Genomic DNA, 23,188 nt, shown 5'->3' with positions numbered 1-23,188 from the left:
GAAAAAGGGAGCTAAGTGTGCCGTGTACCTGGAGAAACATGTATGTGTTGCATTTTGTGGTGAAAACAGCCTTGGATGAACTTTTGTCTGTTGTGATGTGAAATGAAATGAAGGATGGAGAAGAATGACTGTCACATCAGTTGTTCAGTTCCAAGTTAATCTTCTCTTCCTTGTCTCTGTCTGCCCCCCACTACATTGTGAACTCTGAAAAGGTGGGACCCCAGGGTCTAGCCCGGGTCTGGGACTTAGTAGCAGATCTTGTGTGTGGGATGGATGGATGGATGTGCTGAGTCTACAAGATGCGCCCCTCCTGTGCTGCAGTGCGGCCCGAGCACCTGGAGATGGCGCTGCAGGGAATGGGTGCGTTCCCAGCCAGGTCGATCCCTTTTACTGCCTTTGCACCTGCCCCTTCCCTTCATATCAGCTACCCTGCCTGGCCGGTACTACTTTGTTGGCGGGTCTTTTTTTTTTTTTTTTTTTTTAATCAGGGCTGAGCTGATCTCCCTGGACCCAGAGATAACAGGTGCTCAGTCTTTTTAGAACAAACAGAAGTCCTGTTTCGACTCAGGAGGGAAGGGTGGGGGAGGGAGAGGGGAAGGGAGGGAGGGAGAAAGGGAAGACAAGAAGGAAGACCTTTGCCTGGAACAACCTTCCCTCAGATCTTAGCACCACTGGTTCCTTCTCATCATTCCCGTTTCAGCTCCAGAGCGCCCTCCCCGGCCGCTGTAGCTCAAATGTCAACCCTCACCAGCCACCCCTGCACTCCCCTCCTAGTCCCCCTGCATTTCCCTGGACACACTTAGCACCACCCAGAAATAGACTATTTATACACAATTGAATATTGCTTTTATCAGTTATATAGGAAATGCAAAATATACATTCGTGTGTGTGTGCACCTGTTTTCGCCCCCTGAATATTGTTTAAATGAAAGCAGTCTTTCCCAGCACCCAGCACAGTGCCTGGCCCACAGTGAAGGCTGAAATATGACTTGAATGAATGAATGAGTTTCCCTTTTCCCTCCACTTTGCTGTATTTTTCATGAGGCTGTTGAGCCCAGAACCCCTGCCCACTGGCTATTCCAGGATCTTAACACCCCTGATATCTTGAGGAGACCCCATGGCGTGTCTCCAACAGAAACCCTGACAGAGACAGTGTCAGGCCCAAGTCCCCTTTGATCTTTGATCCCTTTCTTTCTCCTTTCCCACTGATTTCCTGAATCCCTTTGACAGACGAGCTCCACAGTTTCAGAAGGAAAGAAACATGTTATCATCATGTATGTCCACATGTGGGCACACATGCCCCGTAGAAAGTCATCTCCCACAGCATCCAGATTCCTAACTTGGTTTCCTGAATGTAATAAGGATTAGGATCCCCAGATCCAGGTCCCAGACCCACCACTGACGTGCTTGTGACCCTCATGGCCTTCCTCAGCTGTGGTTCCTCATCTGTGAAGTCTAGGACTTGGATTGTGTCATTTCTGCCTTTCCTTCCAGTTTTGAAACTTTCCACGTGACTGTTTCATGTAGCCTGTTGATTGTGGAACACATCCTTGTGGTTAATTGCAGATGATGTAGACTAGGTGCCTTCCCTTCAGAAGGCTTTCTATCTCATCGGTCAAGATTCTTTTGGTTGCGTGTGGCTTTAGTTGCCATCGAGAAACCCAAGTACACTGGCTTCACGTAAAGGGTATTTATTGGCTGAAAAATCTGATGAGTCCAGGGGGAGACTGATGTGCGCCCGTTGGATCCAGAGGATCTCATTTTATCATCAGTGTTCACTTCCTCTCCATCTCCTGACCTGGGACTCTGTGCTGGCCCGCTCCTAGGCCAGCTCTTCCTTCTTTTGGGGCCCTTGTAGGCTCCAGGCTCCAGCCAACTCGGGGAAAGAGGAGACTCCCCCTTTCCTACTAGTTCAAAAAGAAAACAAAACTCTAGGAAATTGTGTTTTATTGGCCTGGAGGTGGTCAGCCTCTGTGAAATCATATGGAAAGAATTGGCAAGGGGTGGGTCCCCCAAAGGAGACCCAGGGCTGCAACCAGAAAAAGGGCATAATGGCCGTTGGGTTAAAAAAAAAGTCCATCTTACAGTCCTCAAAAAAGCTCTCCTTGAAAATTTCCTAGCGATTCCTTAACCAGCAAGAAAATGTGTTGAATCTGGGGGTGGGGGGAAGGAGTTGGAAGACCTTCTGGGGTTGATGATACCATTTGCCTTCCTTCCCTGAAACAGACTTGCGCTGACCTTGGTGCTTAACGTGGGCCTGTCCTTTCCTTAGCTCACCAGCATCCATCCCTGTCACATCCTTTCGGCACTAATTAAAGGGGACACTTTTGGATTATTAGGCTGATGGATTGGGTCGATGTGATTCAGTGTAGGGTGTGTGAGGGTGTGAGAGCCTTGCTCCTAGAGAAATGACATACAAATAGCAGTAGAGAGCATGCCTCACCCATGGAAGGGGTGGGGATGACTTGGGAACTACCTCCTCCAAAAGGTGTGCTCATATTAGGGGACCTCATTTTCCTTTGCTGGAAACACCTGTGATGAAATGATAAGACAGGAAGTGTGGCCATTGAGTCTTCAGTTTCCCTTGCTCCATCCATCTCAGTGCTGTCGACTTAGAAGTACAATCAGGAATCAAATGATTTTCCCCTCCAGAGTTTATGTGCTGGGTAGTTGTTTACTGAGTTCAGTTAATTTCTGAGTTTTCTTTCTATGACTTGACCTCACTTTTTTTTTTAAAAAAAGGCTAATGAGAGTGAAATTTTATGGTAAGCGCATTGAAAAGCACATAGCAAATAATGAAATTATTATATGAAATAATGAAATTATTCCACCTATGAAATTGTTATAAGAAAAGTTATTATGGTAATGGTTAGAGTAAAACAACTCTATTTAATGCCTGATGGCTATAGAGATTACAGCCAAGATATAGAATTGTATTTTTCTTAAAGGATTTTTCAAAGCACGCATTTTCATATGATCTCTGTCATACACAGTCACATGCATTAATGCAGTAAACTCATCAAAGGGTAAACCACATGCAGCAGCCTGATGTTTTCTTTCTTTAAATACAGTGAATATTTCATGTTGTAAATTAGGGGCTAAATTATACAAGGTACATTTTGTGGTAATATATTGGGGATTTGGGGTTTCATTGAGTTTCTATTTATTTTTATTTGCTTTTGAAGGCCTTCTCTGTACCTCGACCTATTAAAAAGAAGCATCCTTTTAGAATCACAGTTAGAAATGCTTATTCCTATTAAGAACTCAGATGCCAGTACAAATTGATTACTTGAAGACTTTTTACCAGTTCATGACTCAGTAATATTCAATGGCGTCTTTCCTGTAGTGTAAAAATATCACTGATAAATTGGAGTGTGTCTTCCGTATAAGATACAGATTGTTCCACATGCACGTGATCAGTGTTTACCTTCACATGTGAAAAATAAGAAACAAAAACCTCATAATGTGGTTTTCCACATTATCTTTGTTGGCAATGAGAATACACTTTTACAAATTAGCTTTTATTTGACTTACCTGAGTTATTTTAGAGATATTATTGCACAATTGCTAATTGGTAGGTTTCTAAATTCTTCAGTGTTGAAACTCAAGTGGTGTTTTCCTGTATACTTTTTTTCCTTCAGGTCAAAAGGTGAATTTGGCACATCTGTTAAAACACAAATGAGTAATTTATAGAGGTACATGTATTTTATTTTTATGGATATAGAAATAGATATAAAGGGACTTGTGAGACAAATGAGCATAAAAACTCAAACTATAAAGAATGAAATACTAGACTCTGGGTACAGGATAATATTCATAATACAAAATGTGGAGAGTTTTTTGGTCATGTTTTCAAAAACAGGGTTCTTAGAAGTCTGTATTTCAGCTGTGAAACACAGAAAACAAAGAAATAGTTAAACATCAGCAGAACCACCAATTCAAAAACAAATCGGGAAATTCCGAACGGATCTGCATGACTATGCTTGCATTTTTCTCTAAAATTAATAAAGTATATGCTTTATATATCTGCACACATCCAAGATTTATATGAGGGGTTACAGATGCTAAGTTCTCAGGGATGAGAATAGATAGTATAAGCTGTTCTCTGTCTTTTGCATTATGTCGATTGTTCCTGTAGGGGGAAAAATTAATTTTAAAAAGCCAATTGAAAGTAAATTTTCCCATTCCATGAAAATTAAAACAATGAGATCCTATTTCCACCCATCAGACTGGCAAAAATCAAGCCATATGAGGATGGCAAGTTTTTGTGAACTTTGGGGAAACAGGAACTGTTACGTGCTGTTGATGTTAGCATAAATGGCTACGGCCAGTTTGGAAAGCAATATGGCATACGTCCTTGAGTTCAAAACACTGTGACCCAGCAATGCCTGCCCAGGCCTTTGCCCTGGAGAAGATCATATTCATGAGCAGGAGGAGAGTCATCAGGGATGTTTATCACAGCATTGATTCAATAGCAAAAAAAAAAAAAAAAAAAAAAATGGGGGGTGCGTAATAGGGGACCAGGAAATTACGAGCAGGAAAATGCATACTTCAGTCAATAGTCATTGCCTCTGTAGTGGTGGCAGGGTTGGGGGATGTGATTGGGCTCCTGAGGTTACTGCAGGGGCTTAAACTCCATCTGTAATGTTTGTTTCTTCTAATAAAAAGAAAACCCATCTTAAGCAACTATGTTAAGTGTTCATCTTTGCAAGTTGTGGCCGTTGGATATACGCATGTTTATTTTCTGTGCATGTGTATGGTTTAAAAGAGATCAACCCATTCAGATTGCATTCTCTAAAGCAGTGGAATTTTTAATATTAGAAACTAGAATAAGAACCACTGAAGTATGTTGTAAGTCATGAACTGTTGCCTTCATCGTTAGTTGCCAGAATGTCCTGCCAGTGTGTAATAACTAATAAAAAAAATAAAAACACTGTTATATTGTCATTACAAACTGGCTGTATAAGCCTTATGGAAGGAAATTGGGCTATATTTAGCAAAATTACATATGCAGTTACCCTTTGAACCAGTAATCCCACTTCTAGGAATCTATCCCAAAATATCTTGGCAAAATATAAAATAGCACAAATGCAAACCTCTTTATTTTGTCATTATTCATTATAGCAAAATGTTGGAAACAACCCACATGTTCATGATTAGTGGATTGGTTGGATAAAAAATGGTATATCCACGCAGTGGAATATTGGATGGTTATAAAGAAAAATGAGGCTGCTCTCTGTACCACCATGGAGTGATCCCTAGGATGTATCACTGAGTGGGAGAAAATCAAGATAGAACAGTGTTTATAGTATACTAGCTTTTGTGTAATAAGGGGGGAAGAGGTGTATATGTAATAAGGGGGGAAGAGATGTATGTGTGCATTTGTGTGTGTGTGTGTGTGTGTGTGTGTGTGTGTGCATGTGTGTACTGAGATTATCTAAAGGAAACGCTGGAAGCATAAAGCAAAAACTAAGAAAAATGGTTGCCTGTAGGGAAGAGAGCCACAGGGTGGAGGGGACAGATATGGAAGTGAGACCTCTATGAGAGTACTTTGTTACATAATTTTGAGCTCTGAAACATGTAGATATTTTACATATTCAAAAACTTAAAAAGGGAAAAATTGAATCAGATGTATTAATAATAATGGAACCTAACTGTATATCAAGTTGGTGGCTTAACCTCGGAGGAAGTAATTTCTTCAAGTGACTTTAAAAGCAAGTATTTGAACTGTCTATCCCTGGTGGGGTATAGTTTAAGGACACACATGCATATATAAAAACAAAGAAGTCATGGACTGCATTCGTTAGTCATATTGTTAGTTGTAATATTGATATTGTTACTTTGAAATTATTATAGGAATGGTTTTGCAAAAAGCAAATAAGAAATACGGTAATGTTAGGAATCAAGATTCTTAGCATGATAGAAAAGATATAATTTTTAAAGCTACCTAGAGTCCTATAATATTAAATTTGAATTGGAAATACCAACATGAATTCATAATATTCTTTGCTCTTACAATATCTACTTTATAACCTGTTCACTGAAGAGACTTGGAAGCAGTGACAGCCCTGTGGCAATGAACACCCCCTACTGCCCAGATTTTGCTAGCTAAATACCATTTCCCATTAAAAGGAAGCAGTTTCTTGGAGAAATGACTGATTCCTGGTCTGAGATGCTTTATCATGCCAGAAAGCAAGGAAGCTATCAAAGATTAATGGGGTTATGTCAAAAGAATATAGGAACTAAATTGGATGATTTTCTGCTGGCTAAGAGGAGGTGCTTGCATGTCAAACAGAATAATGACTACAATTGATTGAAATACATCAAAATTATTTTTAAAAATCCATGCTTTCAGAATGATACTTCAATAGATAATTGGTCACCATTATATGTTGCTAGGGCACCAGCTCACTATTGTGAAAGTCACCAAATAAAAATCAAGCGTTTATTCTGCCTACCATATTTCAGGGTATCCAAATAGTTGATGATGCAAAGTTTTCCTTTATAGAAAAGTTCCAATTAATACATGTTGAAAGAAAGATAAAATTAGAAAATTACCTTTTGACCACCTTAATGAAATAACAGGTCTAAGTAATTATCATCAGTGAGTGTTACATCTTTTCCCATCCTTTTACACACAACCTGTTTGCATCATTTTATTTATTTATTTATTTATTTATTTATTTATTTATTTATTTATTTATTTATTTATTTATTTTTGACTGTGTTGGGTCTTCGTTTCTGTGTGAGGGCTTTCTCTAGTTGCGGCAAGTGGGGGCCACTCTTCATCGCAGTGCATGGACCTCTCCCTATCGCGGTCTCTCTTGTTGTGGAGCACAGACTCCAGACGCGCAGGCTCAGTAGTTGTGGCTCACGGGCCCAGTTGCTCTGCGGCATGTGGGATCTTCCCAGACCAGGGCTCGAACCCGTGTCCCCTGCGTTGGCAGGTGGATTCTCAACCACTGCACCACCAGGGAAGCCCCTGTTTGCATCTTTGATTCTAAAGTGTTTCTCTTGTAGACAGGGTAAAGTTGGATCTGATCTGATTTTTTATTCAGTCTGTCAGTTTCTACCTTTTGTTGGGTTGTCTAATCTATTCACCTTTAATGTTATTGACATAGCTGGTTTTGCATCTGGGTATTTTACTTTTTGTTTCCTATGACTCATATGTCTTCTTTGTTCCTCTGTTCCTCCTTCACTATTTTCTTTGAATTGGTGAATTTTTAGTGTAACATTTTAATTTCCTTAATGCATTTTGGCTTATTTTCTTAGTGGTTTCTCTAGAGCTTACCAAATACATTTTAACTTATCAGAATACTTCAGATTTATGCTAATTTAATTTCAGTCAGGTATAGAAACATTACTCCTATAAAGTTCTCTTCTCCTCTCTTTTTGTGCTATAATGATTACATATATTACATCTATATATGTTACAAACCCTGATACATTTTTATAATTATTACTTTATATGAATTTATGTCTTTAAAAAAGCAAAGAGAATAAAGCATAGCAAGTATATATTTATAATGTTTGTTACATGAACCTTCTTATTTACCATTTATGGTTCTCTTTCTTTGTTACTGAGGATTCAAGTTACCATCTGGTGTGATTTCCTTACTCCAATACAGTTTTGTCCCACACACTTCCTGTGTATTGTTATTGTTATGTAATTGGTTTTTAAATCAGTTAACAAAAGAAAGCAGGAGGATATGCATTCATACTGTCATATATAATTGCAAACATACATTTATAATTATGTAATCACTTGTGCTGGAGTTCTTTGTTTTTGTATGTATGTTGATTTGAATTACTGTCTGGTGTCACTTGCTTTCAGCCTGAAAAATTTTCCTGGCATTTCTTATAAGGCAGGTATGCTAGCAATGAATCCTATGTTTTATTTATATAGGAATATCTTTAATTCACCTTCGTTTTTAAAAGATAGTTTTGCTGGATATGAGATTCTTGGTTGACAGCTTTTTCCTCTTTCCTCAGTTTGAATATGTCATCCCACCGCCTTCTGGCTTCCATTGTTGCTGATGAGAAGTCAGCTGTTAATCTTGGGTCCCCTTGTTCATCACTACTTGGTTTTCTCTTGCTACTTTCAAGATTTTCTCTTTGTTTTTATCTTTCAACATTGTATCTGGATGTGGATCTCTTTGAATTTATCTTCTTTAGACTTTTTTTAGCTTCTTGGATTAATTTTTTAAAAATCACATTTGAGAAGTTTCAGCCATTATTTCTTCCAGCATTTTTTCCTGCTCCTCTCTCACTCTCCTCTCATTCTGGTACTCCTGTCATGCATATGTTGGTGCACTTAATGGTGACCCCAAATTTTCTGAGACTTTGTTTATTTTCCTTTGTTCTTTTTCTTTACTTTTTTATCTTTATTTTTCAGATTGAATATTCTCCACTTTCAAGTTTGATATTTCTTTTTTTTCTGCAAGTTTAAGCTACTATTGATCTCCTCTAGTAAATTTTTCGTTTTAGTTATTGTAATTTTCTATTCCAAATTTCCACTTGATTCTTTTAAATAACTTCTCTCTATTGCTAATCTCTCTTTGATAAGACATTGCTGTTAGACCTCCCATTTCCTCTCTAAGAATAGTTTTCTTTAGTCTTTGAACATATTTATAATAGCTGCTTTGAAGTCTTTGTCTGTTAAGTCTGACATCTGGGTCCTTTCATAGGCTGTTTCAGTTGTTTGCTTTTTTCCTTATGTACTGGTCACATTTTCCTGTTTGTTTACACACTTTATAACTTTTTTCCCCCAGTGGGTGTTTTAGATAATATATTTTAGCAACACTGGATACTGATTTTCCCTTCTCTCAGGCTTGTTTGCTTATTTATATGTTTTGTGACTTAGATAGGCTATTTTTTTGTTTAAACCCCCCCCCCCCCCCCCCGCCAATGTGGAGTCCTTGGTGTTGCTTCTCAGAGGATGCGTCCTCGGAGGTGTGCACAGTCACTCTGAGATGATGGTACTTTTAGTAGGTCTCTCTCTGAGGGTTTCTTTTCCTAATTTTTCTTTTAAGCTGTTGACTTCTGTTGGTATCACACGAAGCTGTTAGTCTCCACTAACTGCCAACTGATTGCTCTATTATTTCCAACAATACTCAAGGGCTTAAGTTCCTCTACAGTCTGATCCAATTATATTTGTACCCTTTTGCCAAAGAGCCAATCTTTGGCCAAGAGGGCTATTCTTAGCTCTCTCTTTCTCTGATAAAATAGCTGATCTACAATTTAGCTTGTTGCTATTGTGGAGCTACTGGCCTCTTATACCTGTCTTCAAGTTCACTGATCATTTCCATTGCTCTGCCTAGTCTGTCATTAAGCCCATATAATGAATTCTTCATTTCTGATATTGTATTCTCCACTGTAGCATTTCTATTAGGATCATTCTTTTAGTTTCTATGTGTTTCAATTCTCCATCTCTTCAGACATGTTATCTACCTTTTACATGCCATTCTTTAGAATTTTTATCATTGTTACTTTAAAGTCCCTATCTGTTAGTTTCAATAGCTAGACTACTGAAATTAAGAGGAATTTATATTTGGAGACTGGCTAGGTCTTCTCCTCTTGTCTGTCTCCTCCCTTGATCATGGATCAAATTTTATTGCCTCTTCACACATCTTACTTTTTACCACATGTAAGACATTTTGTATCAAATAACAGTATATTCCTCTTCTTTCAGGCTATCAGAGGTGGAGCACTGAGTCAATCTTGTCCATGGTTGAGCTGAGTCTGGACTTTTTTTGTAGGTTTGGTTTGATACAGTTCACTACAGGCTTCAAGTGCTTTGGAAGGAGAGTCAGGACTTTCCCTCCACATGGCTTGGGCTCTGAGCACTGAGAGGTTTCTTTCTGTTTTACATCTGAGGTCCCAGCTTTCTGAACCTTGAGAGTTCTTTCTCTGTGTTATAGCCCGGCTGGCAGACGTAGGGGCCACAGAGACCTACTGTTGCTCTCTGGCCCCACTGGAGAGCTCTCTCTGATCTGTTGCCCTGCTCCCAAACTTGGGAGGGCAGTTGTCTAACACTCAGTGAAGGTCTGTGATGCCTTGAAGGGGTTTCCTCCAACTCTCCCCTGCACGCTAGACCTCAGGAGCTGAAAGCCTGGAGTTTCCAGGATGGATTTCTCTTGAGTTTCCCCCTTGGCCCCCCACTTTCAAAGGGCTGCTGTCTTTCACTTGGGGAAGACACTCCCTATCTTGGGGTCTTTCAGTCTTCTCAATTCACCTGTGGGAAAGAGGAGCCCACGGATACAAACTCACTCTGTGGCTGGAGCTACTCCACCCTCTAATCTGTCATCTGGCCGTCAGAGATTCATTCAACTGTCAGCATGTTCCTTCTCCTCCTGTTCTCCCCTCACCACTCTCTCAGGGGTGAGAGCAGTCAGCTGGCAAACTCCTTAAATAATATTTTCTATCACTCCATTTCCATACTCTGGATTTCATACAAATGTTAGTCATATGGAAGCACTGCATATTCACAGTAAGGACAGCGTTTTCTTGGAGAGCCAGAAAGTGAGTTGTTTTATGAAACATCTCTAATTTAGTCAATTTTTTTTAAAAACAGGGAAATTCTACGGTAGTCATTGCCTTTGTCTGTGAAAATTATAGAAAAGGGAAATCAGGAGACCAGTGAAGGAAATCACTTCACTTCTGGAAAATATTTTCTGTTTGCCCTTACTTATATCCTTTACTTTTTCAAAATTCTGATGGATGAGGAAGAGAATGGGGCTGCCTGAATGTCTGTTTGACCGGATCTCTTCATGCTGTGGTTTCTCATTTTTCTAATGTCAAATTTCAGAATTTTAAAGCAGACAATGGCTTGTCCAAATTTACAAAGCTTCTTATTACCTGATAGTGAGAGGAAAATTGGGCTAAAGGCATAATTGGCAGACGAGCTCACCCAAGTACCATGACTTTACTCTGATTTAAGGAAGTTTCAGCCAGAGAAAGTGGTCATTTCCAACTGGGCTGTTCTTATATTGCTATGTTGTGAGGTGTGTGATTCCAAAGTTATTCCCTGTAGTAGGGACAAATCCAAGGGGTCGTTTCTATCATAATGCTCCATGGGTAATTGCCAGGATCCTCATTTTAGGACTTGGTTCTTTGACCACCATGACTGCAACATGTGTCCGTGAATACATTTGGTCCAATCTTCTTAACCGTGTTGGAAACTGTTCCAGCTTGGCCTCCCATAGGGCACTCTTTCTGTGGCCAAAGATGCCAATACATGTAATTTCCTACATGCTTGTGGCCTCAGCTCCCTCGGACGTCAGGCTGGCCACGCAGTGACAGACCTGCCTCTCAGTGGGAGTTCTCAGGATGTCTAATCAGATGGAAATCTGACCTGTATGTACGACTGGCCTTGGCAGTTAGATGGTGCAGAAAACCAAATCTGCCCTGGCTTTACTAGTTCACAAGGTGACTGCTGGCAACAGTCCTGCTTGCTGTGGACCCATTGCCTTCCAGTTGGATGTCTTTGGGTTGGATCCGTTTCTCGTGAACCCACGAAAGGAAATCAGTGCTGCTAGGAGATCATGTGGAGACGTAAACCTGGAACTCCAGGGACTTTCCAGGTGCATCTGTGGACCATTCATTCATTCATGCACTTACCTCCATCTGTTGGGGACCTACTATGTGCCAGGCTCCGTGCAAGACCCTGGGGTTATGGGGGTAACCAGGAAATAGTTCTGCCCACAGGGGGATCATAGTCTAGAGGGAGAGATGGGCACAGAACAAGAAATGACAGATGGAAGTGTGTGCAGAAGCCAGGATCTGGTGGGCACTTGGCAGGGAGCCTTGACCGAGCCGGGGTGGGGGCAGGGGCGGAGGTGGTTTCCCCCAAGGAAGCCGCCTATACCCTGAGACCCCCAGGAGGAGTAACATTCCTAGATGAGGAGGGAGAGAAGGGGCAGGCGGAGAGTATTCAGGTAGAGAGGACCCGGTGTGCAAGGGTCCCCAGCGGGAGCCGGCAGTGTGTTTCCACGAAGGCAAAGGCCAGTGTGTCTGAGGGCAGGAAGGTGAGATGACGTGGAGAAGTAGGTGAGACCACATCATGGGGCTTCATAGCTACGTGAAGCAATCTGGACTTTTTCCTAAAAATGAGGGAGAAGAAGTAGAAGGATGTGAAGTAGAGGAGTGAGCTGATTAGATCTGCATTTTCAAGAGATCCCCCTGGTGCAGAAGGGGCTGGAGGGTGCAGCTGGTGGAGGGAAGGGGGGCTTCTTTGCAGACACCCAGGCAGGAGGCTCTGGGGCCCTGGTCCTGGGCTGGAGGTAGGGAGTGGGGTGGAGGGACCTGGAGTAACTCTGAGTAATTTAAGAGTAAACTTCATGTGACTTGATGGTGGAGTTAACAGGGTGGGTGAAGGAGAGCCTACGCGTTTCCTCAACAACAAGCACAAACTGGGGAGCTTAAAACAACGGAAATGTATTTGTCTCACACTCCAGGAGGCCAGAAGTCTGAAATCAAGGTGTGGGCAGGGCCGTGCTCCCTCTGCAGGCTCTGGGGGAGGGTCCTTCCTGCCTCTTCCAGCTCCTGGGGCTCCTGGCGTCCCTGGCTTGTGGCTCCATCACGACTCTCTGCCTCCGTCTTCACATGGCTTCTCCCTGCGTCCTTGCCTCCTTTTTTAAGGACACCGGTCATTGGATTTAGGACCCACCAGGGGGATCTCATTTTAATTAACTAATTACATCCGCAAAGACCCTACATCTAAATAAGGTCTCATTCTGAGGTTCTGGGTAGACGTGAATTTGAAGGGGACACCCCTGAACCCACTACAGGGAGGGAGGAGGAGTCAAGGACGGCTCCAGACTTCCTGCTTGAGTAGCTGGGTGGGACAGACAGCAGCATAAAGACATCAGGACCACTGATTCGGGGACACGAGATCATGGGTGTGCGGGTGGTGAGACCGGACCTGGTGGCAGCCTCAAGCGCCTCACCTTAACCTTTTCTTCTTTTTCACGTGAGTGAGACTGAAAACCTTTCAGTTCATCCTTACTTAGCGAAAGCTGTTCTGTAAAGCTGATGCGTAGATTGCCGGCTCAACTTAGTAAAGGTTGTGAGGGCCTTCGTAGCGTGGGGACCCCTGAGGCCTCACACGGTGCCAGGTTCAGCGTCGGCGGTGGGAGGGCCCAGCTGTCCCGGGCTCTCGACACTGACCAGCTTGGCCACTTCCCAGCTGTGTGGCCTCGGGGAGGCCTCTGAGCTTCTCAGGTTGCTTCCTTTGTACAACAGAGTTGAAAACACTTACGAACAGGGTCATGGAAAGAATCATGTAATGCTTGAAAGTGCTCGACACGGAACCAGTCTGGGTTTTGTTTCGTTTTTACTTTTAATGGAGGAATTCCGCATAAGGATTCTATTTTATATTCACCAAATCCATCAGCTGGAGCGTGTCCGCGATTACGCGATGCTTGGTGAGACATCCACGTTCCTCTTGAGCGTGAATTATTGACAAATGCTTGTGATTCTTCCTTTCCTAAACACTCAGGTGAGAAAAATCCCACTTCATTGTAGATTCTTTTTTATTAAGGAAATACTTTATTTAGGAACCTGGGGAAATGGCGGTTGATGGATAAATAATAAGCAGATGGGTAAGGAAAACAGTAAGCTTCCCTCATAAAAAGAAGGCAAGAAGTGAAAAATCCACAGAAGGAGTGATGCTAAAGAACTTTGCGTTTTGAGAGAGAGAGAGATCACTTGTCAGTTCCTTTCTTCAGTTTTCCTTCGGTTGCCCAGCTTCGTTGCCGTACCCTTAGAATGGCTCTTCTTCCAGAACTAAATCAAGCAGCCAGCACTCTATACAGCGTGTCTGCCCTCAACCTCCACGTGATGCTGTACCCCAGCCCCCCTCCTTCTTGTCCCATAGCCCTTTCCTGGCACAGTTTCCTCGCTGACCCAGCCTGGATCTCAGAACCAGGCATGGTCTCACTCTCCATTGGATCTCAGCCTTGACCTATAGCCCCCATGCCCAACCTTCAGACATCTCTCTCCTGGTCCCAGGATTCTGGCTCCTCATTGATGGCAGAAATCACGACCGTGCCTTAACCGTTTCCCCAGCCTTGGCCAAGGCCAAAGGGCTGCTTGCCCATCTTCTTGTATATCCCAGTCTCACAAACTTGTTAAGACCTTAATTCAGGTCTCATGTGCATCACTTACTGGAAGCACCAAACATCTTCTGCCAACCATCTGGATGCCAGGATGCCATCTTTCACAAGTCAGCTCCCAGAATCTGACCTCCCCTGTGAAACCTTCTGCCCTGATTCATCAGAGGACAGTGAATGTCCTTCTGTTAACCATTATAGCCTGGACCGAGGCTTCTCCTGGCCACTTCAGATGTTCTCAACCCTCACACCTGCCTAATGTGCTTGCTCTTACCTCCTACCCTGAGAGTATAACACGCTTACTTTGCACCTGGTTCACTTTGTTTTCTTTTCTTTTGTCATCAAATATAAGGATTTATTTCAAGTAGTCCAAATTGAAGTTTAGTTTCCAAAATTGCAGGCATAAGCAGTGTTTCAATGGAATACCCACTTTAGTGAAATTTACTTAAATGGTCCTCCTTCTGTTGGATAATTTGCTTCAAAATTTTCAGCCTGATTGCTAATAAAGCAGCAGAGCCTTCGTGCATGTGGTGTTCTCTGTATTTAGGGTTCTTTCTTCAGGATAGATTCTGAGACATGAAGAAGTTCAATGTTCTGTGCCTCTTGAAAAATGATGCAGAATTGCCACTCTGGAGGGTTGTGCTGATTTACAGCGCTCCTAGCAATACACAAAGGTGTTTGGTTTCACCACGTCCCCTTGAGGGGTGGAAAATGAGATAGAAGATCAGCTGGGGATGAGGAGAGAGCCTGGAAGCGCTAAGTGCCCAGTCAAATACAGTGAATCTCTCACCTTCCCATCTGTCCTGAAGGTCCAGGTAGCATCCCAATCTCATGTTGACTCAGCAGGCCACCTGTCTCTGGGGTTCAGTCTCATAGACCAAAGGAGATGTGGGCACAGAGTTGGCCTCCCTGCCAAGCAGCTGTGCAGACTTCACCCTCTCAGCAGCGGATTCCCTGTAAGTCTGACCGAGAGCGCGTCTTGGGAAAGTGAGCTTTGCATGAATCATTTAGACCCTGCTCTTGCTTCAGAGTCGGGATCATCTGCTTAATTACTGGCTGGAAATAACCAGTGGGTTCTGCTGAGCTGGCCACAAGTGTGTGCTGGGAATGTCAGGCTCTTTCCTAAGTCCTGGTGGGGCTTGTTCGTTTTGTGGAGGTGGTACAGCCCCTTGCTCAGTGGCCGTTTTGATTTGTTCTCAGGGAATACAAAGCTGTCCCCCATCAGAGACATACATCCTCTCTCTCCATGGAGGATCCTTCTTCCATATCAGACCAGGTTCTCCCAAAGTAAGCTCCTTCCTGGTGGGCAACTCAGGAAACGACGTACCAAGAGAGATGGACAGTTCAGCTGAGCAACTGAAGCTTAAGCTTTGTTAGAAGACACGTGTCTTCAAGTTCTGCCTCTCTCATTGGCTCGCTGTGTGAGCTCAGCCCGGTGGCTGGAACTCTCTGAGCTTCACTTCCCACATCTGTAAAATGGGGACAAAGGCTGTCTCTGCCCCCTAGGGCTGCAGGCAGAGCACTCAGTGTGCTCTCCCCCTCCTCGCCAGGGAAGGTCAAAAGTAAGTCACAGTTCCCCCTAAGCTGTGATGCCTTCTCCTTTCTCTCTTAAGCCTGGTTGGAAGGCACAGAGTCTAGAGGCAACCCAGGGAGGTGGCCCAGCCCTGCTTTTCTCTGAATCTGGCGGAAAGCAAGGATAGAAACCCAAGGTCCAAACAGGCAGCCCAGGGGCCAAGTTTAGCCTGTAGATGTGGTTGGTTTGGGTTGAACAGTGTGTGTGTGTGTGTGTGTGTGTGTGTATAATTGAACGAGCATTTAACAGTTGGGGGATTTCACACCAACATCTGGACTTCTGGCATGGCTTGAAAACCTCAGAGCTTCAGGCAACGCTGAGCTGCCACAATGAGCCTCTCACGGGGACAAGGTTGTCCCTCCATTTTGTTCACTGCTCCGTTTCCATGGCCTAAAGCCATGCTTGGAGGTGTTCTCAGTTTGCAAAAAATGGAAGAACAGATGGCCAAGTGGTGACCGCCCACTTTGGGCAAGACGCACCCTGTCCAGTGTGTCAAAGCCCCCGCCCCCTGCATGCAGAGCTCACACCTGGTCCACCGTCACATACCTGTGTCCCCAGCCTGGCCTCTCGGTAACAGCCGTGGGCATAAAGTGTGTGTCCTTCATTCTGAAATGTGGTCCATCAGACCCCAGCTAGAAATGCTTCCGGAAATTCCGCCGCAGGGAAGCCTAGATGCCTGCAGCTGTGACCACAGCTCTCACGAGTGACCGCGTGCTGGGGCGGGGTCAGGCAGACGTCATTGGCTGCCGTTGCCAGGGCAGTGCCCACGGTGTAGTGTCTGTGCCGCGTGGACAAAGAGAAGGGATGTTGTTTAAGGGGCCAGCAATGCTCCTGTTATTATGCATTTTCCATGGAAAATAAGTCCCGGACCCCTAGTTAGAGGCAAAAGCCGTACAACCCACGTCCAGATGTCCCTGTGTTCTTCCATCCAGGGCAGCGGTTCTCCACCGGGGGTGGTTTTGGCAATGTCTGCAGACATTTTGGTTGACACAACCGGGAGGAAGTTCTGTTGGCCTCTAGAGGGTAGAGACCAGCGATGCCGCCAGACATCCCGCGGTGCACGGGGCATCCCCCACGGCAGAGAAAGGCTGGGCCGCAGCGTCTGCAGTGCCGGGGCAGAGAAGCCCTGTGCTAGAGCCACAGCACCTGCTCCCCCAGCCCTGCTTCATCACTGCGGGCCTCGGCCCATTGCCTCTCTGAGCCTCGGTTTCCCATCTCTAGTTCAGGGATGATAGGAAGGCCCGTCCCTTGTGGACACGTGGGGCTGTAAAGGAGGTAACCTGTGTGCAGGTCCCGGTCGTCCCGGGAAGGCAGTAGTCGTATAGCGCCCTGCTGCGAGCTAACCGTGACCTCAGGCTCGTCACGTGCCCGCTCTGAGCCTCAGTTTCCCCACCTGGACATCAGGGCGAGTGATACCGCACCCTTCTGGGATGTGAGATTAAACAGGACTCGGCCCGTGCTCGGCACACGGGACGTGAGGATGACCAGCTGTGCAGCTCCCGGCCGTGCAGCTCCCGGCCTCTCCCTCTGCCCTCACATCCCCATTGCTCATCCACGAGGCGGGTAGACCCACCCCGACCCACACTCTCCAGGAGGATTCGGGAAGTCCGCTGCGTCTGACCTTTGGTGGATGGACCCCAGGGCGGCTCACAGGGAAGCGGGGAGACAGTGGATGGGCTTCCAGGGGAGAGATGGGCGTGGCTTAGTCTAGGCTGGTGTTGATGGGGGTGGCGAGGAGGGGATGGAATTGAGAGAGATCCTGAAGGCAGAGCCCAGGGGAGTTGCCGGTGGATCGCGTGGTCTGTCCCAGAGAATTGTGAGGTGTCCGGGGACAGGAGCGCACCTCGTTTCACTGGTTTCTCCCCAGCGTCTGAATCAATATGGTTTGTGGATTTGAATAAGCTTGGAGCTTTCGGAGCATCCTTCTGGGATAATCCTAACTCATCTGTCATCTTCTCATGGTTTATGTGCCATGTGGCAGGAGTGTCCTGAGACTGGGTTGCGGTCTCCCTCCGGGTTGGGGTCTCCCTCCCACCTGAGCCTCTTTGGGTCTCAGTTTCCCCATCTGTACAATGGGGATGGAATCCCTCCCTCCGCGGCCTCTTGTGAGGATTCAGTAAGACCTGGTCCTGGAAGACCCGGCGGTGGTGGGCTCCTGGCGCACAGACGGGAGGAATGTGATGACGGGTCGTCCTCGTGAGAGCTGGTCCCAGGGGTGCTGAATGCCTCCTGAGAGCCTGGCACCATGCTAAGCGGCGTTTCTGCTGTTAACCCCGTCTGGCTCGGTGACTTGGCCTGGGTCACTGCTCACAGCCGGGTTCTGGGGCTCAGCGTGTGGCAGGTGCTCAGCTGGGTTGGGAGCTCCCGGGAGCAGGCCTTGTACCTGACCTTGCCTGGTGCTCCCTTGGGACTGTCCCTGAGCTGAACAGTGACTCATGGACCCTGGATGCTGGCACCTCAGAGCTGCGGAGGGCCACACCCAGGCCCGGGTCAGACGGAAGTGGCTTCTGTGCTACCTCCTAACACGTGGCCTTGGGAGCTCATTCTACCTCTTGGAGCCTCAGTCTCCCCACCAGACAGAGGGATCATAGAAGTGCCCGCCCTCAGGACCATCATGAGTGAGGGTGAGACCAGGTCTGGCAAAGGGGGCCCGGCGATTCCCCCCGCCTGGCAGCCCGGCGCTGCCTGCAGAGCTACTTTGCGTGCGAGTCGAGGGAGAGTAAACCGTTTATGTTTCCGTCCTCTGCCTTCAGCCGAGATTCCAGTCCTCAGTTTTCCTGACCCTGAAAAGGGGCAGAAATTGGCTGCCCACTTCAGCTGTAAGCACATCGGGCTGGCCCCTCCCCGGCGGGATAGCAGAGAGGTAGCGGGGCAAGGCCTCTTTTCTGAAAGGCAGAAGCAACCTATCCGTGGCTGCTGGAATTAGAGGTTTCCAGAGAGACCCCAAATGTGGATAACTCCCGAAAAATATTCCGCGTTTGTGTGCGTACTCCAGGGCTGTGTGAGGGGGCCTGACTCTCCTCTGAGCCCTGCTCTTGGGATTGCCCCCCTCCTCCCCGCCCCCGCCCCCCAGCTCTTGGTTGGAGCCTTTACTGTATGATAAGCACTTTGCTTACCTCATCTCACACCAGCCCCGGGGTGGGGGATCCACGCTGTACACTTGGGGACACGGAGGTACACAGTGGGGCGTGAAGCCCTGGCTGCAATGTGCTGGACACACAACTCAGGCCTGGGTCAGCCTTGCTCCAGCGTCCAGCCCCCAACACCTGGGTTTATCTCCATCAGCAGGAAGGATCTGGGCCCCTCTGGGTGTGCAGTGAAACTGACTCAATAGCAAGACCTTCACTAATGAGCTCCTGGCCCTGCCCAAGCGCTTGACAGCCTGGTTACCCCCTTTGCCGGTGAGAACACTGCAGCTTAGAGGAGTCGTTGCTTTCCCAAGTTGACGCCGTCATAAGGTGGTGAGAGCAGGATTCAGACCCAGGCTGCCTTTCTCTAGATTAGAAATCCCAACCAGGGACAGTTCTTCCCCCTCCAGGGGACATCGCAATGTCTGGAGACACTTTGGTCGTCAGAATTGGGGCTGGGGGCTTCTGGCATCTCATGGGGAGAGATCGGGTCGCTGCCGAACATCCTACGATGCACGGTATGGGCCCCCGATGTCAACAGTGCTGAGGCTGAGAAACCCTGCTCTGGGCCCCTCCTCCCTGGGCGGTCACCCCCAAGCCCGCCATACAGGTAGAGATGGGACAGGTGTTGGGCCTTCAGCTGAGCCCATCCGGGCCTGGAATAGAAGGTGCAGTGAGGGTCCCTGCCTTCAGCACCTTTTGACCGAGGTTGGAGGTCAGAGTCCCATTCTCCTGCCGTGGGCCCTCCAGGCTTGGCTCTGGGCAGCCTCCCTGACCGAAGCCTGCAGCAGCCGTCTCATGACTGTGCGGGGCCAAGGTGCCCTCTCCCCAAGGTCAGCGTGGCAGCAGCGGGGGTAGCGGAGAGCACCCCTCTAACGGATGGACCCCGCCCGAGGTCAGGAGAAGTTGCTGGCGCAGTGGGTTTTGAATGTGGGACTTAGGGCTTTGGTTCTGGTGACGTCTGCCAGACTCTGGCCAGCTGCTGGCCTTGGCAGTGTCCTGACAGCGCTGGGGAACAAATCGTGGGCACTGAGCAGAGCAGGGGGGGGGCTTGGTCCACGAGCTGATTCCGCAGGCCCTGGGCCGCTCTCCTCACCCCATCCCCACCTGCACTCCTGTAATGTCTATATTTTAAAATGTTTACAGATAATAATGGTGTTCAGCCCCAAAAGGCAGACAGGAGCATCCTGACAGTTGCAGAGCCGCTCTGGGCTGGAGCTTTTTTCAGGGAGCTGAGCTAGTCCGGAGCGCCGCAGGGCTGTTTGCCAGTCACTACCTCCGAGGGAGGTTTGGAGAGACAGGATCCAGGCGCCTGCAGGGAGACAGAGTTCCCTGGGAGGATGAGGACCTTAATTCAGAACCATTCTTTGACCAGAAGGTAAGTGGGATTCCCCCAGACACCTCCGAAGGAGGGAGGGGTGTAGGCGTCTTTTGTAGGGGAGGCCTCTCAAGAAGGCAGAGACTTTGCAAAAGTGAACAGCACCAGGGTCAGCGGAGGGGGAAAGACTGGCCCGCCCCGCCATGAGTCAGATGGCCAGGCTGGGAGTCTGGGGTGAGAGATGGGTGTGCCCTTCTCCCCACAGATGGGTCGTTTTTATGTGTCTGGTGGGTCAGGCCAGGATTAGCCAGCAGCCTTGCCCTTCAGCCACAGAGACCAGAAAAAGAGTCTTTTGTTTCCCCAGGAATGCTATTTTAACCTATTACTTCTGGGCTAAAAATAAAAATTCCACCTGGATGCCTTTTCACCTCCAGCTCGTAAGCTGATTTCCAGGAAATAATAGATTGTCGTCGATGTGCATTTTGACTGCATGGGGTCCTATTCTGAAGCCAGGTTTTGTCAAAATTCAAAGTCGGAGAGGTTTCCGACAGTGGAGGTTTAAACCTTCATTTAGCATCAGGGAAAAAGATTGCACAAGCAGGAGGCATTACACTTCGGGAATCTCCACCGCAGAATCCCTGCTTGGGAGGCGGGGTGTGGGGAGGAACGTACATTTTGCTTTTCTGTGAGTTTGCATTTAGCATAGTTTTTGGATTTGGGGTTCTCAAAAATGGTTTGCCAGTGAGGTTGGATATCCGAAGTTGGGGCCAAAGAGGGAAATGGGGAAACTAATTCTGAGTGGTAATATGGGTCGTGGGAAGTTCTTGAAAGCAAAATTGGTTCCCGATTGTGCCCTGCTGTCTTTCTAAGCTGCAAGTTTTTGGCCTCAGAGGGAAATGGTGATCTGTATCCTAATTTCTTCAGGAGACGGCAGTTGTCTGAACGCCAAATCCCCTCCCCTGAAATGCTTGCTTTTTTTCTTAGGGGGGGAGCGAAGATGGTAAGTTAGCAGTCCTTTTGTGGGATGTCCTTGGCATGTTATACTGTGAGGATGAATTACGGATTTATGCAGATTCATAATGATGGTAACCACTTACAAAAACCTAAGCATAACAAATCATTAAAAAACACTATGCTTGAAGTTCATTCAGAAATCATCAAGGGTGTATTGTTTGATTAAGGAGAGAAGGGAACAGTTGTCCTAGAGCCATCATGTCAGCTGTCACCTAGGTGTGACTCTCTGAGAAGCAAACATTCCCCGTAAGACACGCTGCAAATTTGCTGCTGTTTAATTTCACAACTTTTACCAAGCGAGCTAAAAGAAGAAGCCCTTATGGAAATGCGGTTTCTTTACCATAAATGACCTTCCCTCCAGAGCCACACCCATGGGTAGCTTGGCAGTCTGTAGTTCTCTGTCCACATGGAATAGATAGAGACTTTCTTTTTCCCTGTATTATTATTATTATTATTATTATTATTTTGGCGTTAACTCTTTGGTTACCAGGCAATTGAGCCCTGAGTCAGTATGATTACCTCGCAGCCTGTGACTTACGCGATTGTTAATTACATTGTTGTTACATAAGGCAATAGCTTTCCTTGTGGGGGGACTGCTCATACCTTGCAAGTGCAGAACATTCTATTTTTAGACTGTACAGTATCATCCTCGGAGCAACCTGCTCGCTCCTGCCTCCCCCGGGGCCCTTCGCTTTGTGCCCATGGAGCTGTAGGCATGAGGGCACACGGTATGTGGACAGAGCAGCCAGCTTTTCCTGTCCAGGGCCTCCTGGGACCTAAGCAGTGGCCAGAGGCTGTTTTTCTTTCTGGTCCTGGGGTTGATGAACCAGAGCCCTTTCTGCTCAGCCTTGTGGTGCTATTTTTAGCTCCCTTTCTTCATTGCTTCTTGACATAATTTGACGTGTCACAGCAGAATCCCGTCTACTTGCAGAGCTTACTGTGTTCTGCAGTCTGTTTTTCGTGGGGCAGAAATAATCTTTGCCTGAGCATATTGCATTGTCGTTACTTAGGTGGGAGGTTAAGATATTACCCATTAACTTCAAAAGATACATGCAAAATAAAATCTAACCGTTTATTTCTGTGCTAATTTCCCAGCTGGCTGGCTTGCTGGCTGGCGTGAGCACCTGGAGGGGAGGGAGGGAGTATTCTTCCAGCTGTTGGCTCAGAGGGCAGAGAGCAGTGGTCCAGGGTTTGAGAACCTGCATCAGAATCCCCCGGGGAGGGGGGGGCAGGGCTTGTCATACCAGCCATTGCAGCCCCACCTGCAGAGTTTCTGATTCTGCAGGTCTGGGGTGGGTGTGAGAATTTGCATTTCTAGTGTATTCCCAGGTGATGCTGCTGGTCCGGGCCACTCTTAGAATCACTGATGTAGAATCACAGTGAAGGTCAGTAAATAATTAGAGTGGGGAGAAAAGGCCTAATTCTAGAGCCAATTTAGAAAATGTTCAGAGAGCAGAGCAGGAGATTTCTATTGGTTTGTATCCTGTCCACGTGGTTGAAGATGAACTTGATCGGAAAAGAAATGAAAGTTTACAGAAAATCTTTATTTCACAAAAGGGCTGAGTATTAGATGATCCAGGGAATTAGTTGGTTAGATGTGACGTTACTTCAGGGGGATAAGCCTGAACTGTTTAGAAGTGAAGTGTCACAATTTTAGACCACTTACTTTGAGACGGTTCAACAGTGCCCACGGTCTGTAAGAGAAGTATGTGTGAGTAAATATATGGAACACATAGAGCAAAATATTAACAATTGCTGAACCTGGGGGTGTTCATTATATAGTCTTAACACTTTTCTGCAAGTTCAAAAATCATATTAACACGTTAGGAACAGTAATAGGGCTGAGGGCTCATCTTGTCTTTTTCGTGTGTGCCTCATGATGGGTGTTTAGAGCTAAGTTGCTCTGGGTGTGTGGGGCACGTGCGTGGACACACATGCAGCTCCTTCGCTGTTACAGTTAGTCCCTGGGACACGATCATGCCCCTGGTTCATGTCTCTTTCGGGCTGTCTTACTGGCACTGGTATAAAGTTCCTTCCTGGAGCTT

The 23,188-nt window shown here is 46.3% G+C and overlaps 1 protein-coding gene across 10 annotated transcripts in view; it reads left to right on the top strand.

Moving 5' to 3' along the window:
- Window positions 1-23,188, top strand: part of PHACTR3 (phosphatase and actin regulator 3) — a 414,253-nt gene that overhangs the window by 240,073 nt on the left and 150,992 nt on the right. The window contains exon 1 of one of the 10 annotated variants that reach the window (XM_082361025.1): window positions 19,841-20,189. The exons of the other annotated variants lie outside the window; for them this stretch is intronic. The gene's annotated coding sequence lies outside the window, so the exon portion shown is untranslated. Of the gene's footprint in view, window positions 1-19,840; window positions 20,190-23,188 lie in introns of those variants that run through there. 10 annotated transcript variants of the gene reach the window in all.

Source organism: Balaenoptera borealis (genome assembly GCF_965194805.1).
Source record: "Balaenoptera borealis genome assembly, chromosome: 16".
Classification (NCBI taxonomy): Eukaryota; Metazoa; Chordata; class Mammalia; order Artiodactyla; family Balaenopteridae; genus Balaenoptera; species Balaenoptera borealis.
This window is presented reverse-complemented; position numbering and strand designations above follow the sequence as displayed.